Below are 3,393 nucleotides of genomic sequence, written 5' to 3' on the forward strand. Positions count from 1 at the left end.
CACATATTTGATTAATACAATGATATTCATTCAGTAATCACATGTTAAATGTTTGTTTTTCCAAATAATTTTCCTTTTTGCTTTTTGCATGAAATTGGTGATCACCATAAAACCCTAAAAAAGAGAATAAAATCAATCTTTTCATCTGCATAATGATTTGCCTTGTTTGAATTTTGAAATCTCTTTTATACTCAAAATCATTATGCAGGTTGATCAAACCCATTGAACATAATGATCCAACACCATCTCCTAACTTTGAGTTCCCTGTATTTAAGGCAGAAGAAGATGATGTTGAAGAGATTCCTGATGAGATTACCCGTCTGCTTGAGCACGAAGAGAAGATCATTCAGCCGCATCTTGAGAATCTGGAAACATTCAACTTGGGGTCTGAAGACTGCATTCGTGAAGTGAAGATTGAGGCACTCCTTGAAGAGTCTGTTAAGAAGGGGTTGATTGAGTTGCTACGAGAATATGTCGATGTTTTTTCCTGGTCGTATGAAGACATGCCTGGTCTAGATACTGATATCGTGCAACATTTCTTGCCGTTGAAGCCTGAGTGTGTTCCTGTGAAGCAGAAGCTCAGAAGAACTCATCCTGATATGCCAGTGAAGATTAAAGAAGAAGTTCATAAGCAAATTAATGCGGGGTTTCTGGTGACTTCTACATATCCTCAATGGGTGGCCAATATTGTGCCCGTGCCTAAGAAAGATGAAAATGTCCGAATGTGTGTGGACTATCGATACTTGAATAAAGCTAGTCCGAAAGATGATTTTCCTCTACCACACATTGATATGTTGGTAGACAATATGGCTAAATTCAATGTCTTCTCATTTATGGACGGATTTTCCGGTTATAATCAGATTAAAATGGCACCCGAGGATATGGAGAAGACAACATTCATCACACCTTGGGGAACATTCTGTTATCGAGTGATGCCCTTCGGTTTGAAGAACGCCGGAGCCATGTATCAACGAGCTATGACTAGCTTGTTTCATGATATGATACACAAGGAGATTGAGATGTATGTCGATGATATGATTGCAAAGTCAAAAATGGAATTTGAACATGTAGAACACTTGTTGAGGTTTTTTGAACATTTGAGGAAATACAAACTCCGCCTGAATCCGAACAAGTGTACATTTGGAGTTCGTTTTGGCAAGTTATTGGGCTTTATCGTCAGCGAAAGAGGTATTGAAGTTGATCCTGCCAAGGTCAAAGTAATACAAGAGATGCCTGCGCCCAAAACTGAGAAGCAAGTCCAAGGTTTTCTTGGCCGCTTGAATTACATTTCGAGATTTATATCCCACATGACTACCACATGTGCGCCTATATTCAAGCTCCTCCGGAAAGATCAGCGTCATGATTGGACTGAGGATTTCCAAAAAGCTATTTCCAGAAAGCTTTTGATAGTATCAAAGAGTATCTGTCCGAGCCTCTGATTCTGTCTCCGCCTGTTGAAGGGAGACCATTGATTATGTACTTGACAGTGCTTGATGATTCCATGGGATGTGTATTGGGTCAGCAAGATGAATCAGGGAAGAAAGAAGATGCCATATACTACTTGAGAAAGAAGTTCGCTGATTGTGAGTCTCGGTACTCAACGCTTGAGAAGACATGTTGTGCTTTGGCTTGGGCTGCTAAGCACTTACACTAGTATATGTTGAACCATACGACTTGGTTGATATCCAAAATGGATCCAATCAAGTATATCTTTGACAAGCCTGCTTTAACCGGGAGGATTTCCCGTTGGCAAATGTTGTTATCTAAGTATGATATTGAGTACCGAGCTCAAAAAGCTATTAAAGGTAATATCTTGGCTGACCACTTGGCACATCAACCAATTGAAGATTATCAGTCTGTTCAGTACGACTTCCCAGATGAGGAGATTCTGTATTTGAAGATGAAAGATTGCGATGATCCTACGCTCGATGGAGGGCCAGAGCCTGGTTCCCGATGGAGTATGGTGTTCGATGGTGCTGTTAATCAATATGGAAATGGTATTGGGGCAATGATTATTACTCCTCAGGGCACACATTTTCCTTTTACAGCAAGGCTAACTTTCAAATGCATGAATAATATGGCAGAATATGAGGCTTGTATTATGGGTTTGTGTAGCGGTGTATTCATCACTTTATGATTTATTGATTAAACCAAAAGCAAAGCATACAAAGATAGAGTCGCCACCGCACTTTTATTTATCCAAAGGAATGGCTAAAAAGCGAACAAAAGCCTAAGAAGTTTTGCAAAGAAAACTAATAAAAGGGGTACAAAGATCTGGGTAAGGGGGTAATTATGCAAAGGGAAGGTGTTAGGCACCCAAAGCATCCTAGGTACTCATAGGGAACCCTTTTCACAAATTGTTGCAAAATATATTATTTATGAAACATTTATTGTGCAAACATTGATTGGGAGGATGAGAAAAGAATATACAATTTTTATTATTTTTGTGTTTGGATGGATAACCATTGCCTACGTACCTTTACAGGATCAAAACCTCGTAGTTCGGCTAAAAGATTTCCAAAACATGGGTGGATTCATTTTAAACAACAGCCCTAAGGTCTTTCATTATCCACGGGAGAAAACTCAACCTATACAACCACAAGTCCACCATGTGAGAAAAGCTTCAACTTGCTAGTGAGGGACCATGCCCTATAATAAGCAAGGAAGTCTTACAATTCAATCACTAAGGACAAAAGGTGAGATTCACATCAACCACAAAGATAATTAAGATCTATGGCTAATGTATGAAAACTTATCAAGAAGTGGACTAGAGCCACAAAACAATTGAATGAGTGGAATTGGTCAATTAGAATTATTCACAAAAATGAAGTCAAAGTATGATTAGAATTCAATTCAAAAGAAGTATTATGAAAATGAAGTTTGAAAAATCAAAGGCTTAAGGCCTAGGTTTCTAGTTTGAAAAGAAATGAAAATGTTTGCACAATAGTTTTTGGTTTGGGTTAACATGCAAATGGAGGTTTAAAGAACAAAAAGGATGGGAGGTTAAGGGATGCAAAACTTCTTAGGTGTTCACCTCTTGAGATCATATGTAGATGATCCAAGTGATTCCTTTGGAAAAGGCAACAAGCAAAGCAGATAACAGATAAACAATGTATCAGAAAAAGCCAACATAAATGGAAACCAGATGCCAATCAATGGACTTATACTAGACTCACAAAACAAAAATGGATACCAGATGCCAATCAATGGACTTACACCAGTCTCACAAAACAAAGAAAACATGGAAACCAGATACAAATCAATGGATTTATACTAGTCTCACAAAACAAAGAAACATGGATACCAGATGCCAATCAATGGGCTTATACTAGTCTCACAAAACAAAGATAATAAATGCAATAAGCAAGAGGAAATAAGTTGCCAATAAATGGT

The sequence above is a fragment of the Lathyrus oleraceus genome, chromosome 6 (genome assembly GCF_024323335.1).
Source record: "Lathyrus oleraceus cultivar Zhongwan6 chromosome 6, CAAS_Psat_ZW6_1.0, whole genome shotgun sequence".
NCBI classification, from domain to species: domain Eukaryota; kingdom Viridiplantae; phylum Streptophyta; class Magnoliopsida; order Fabales; family Fabaceae; genus Lathyrus; species Lathyrus oleraceus.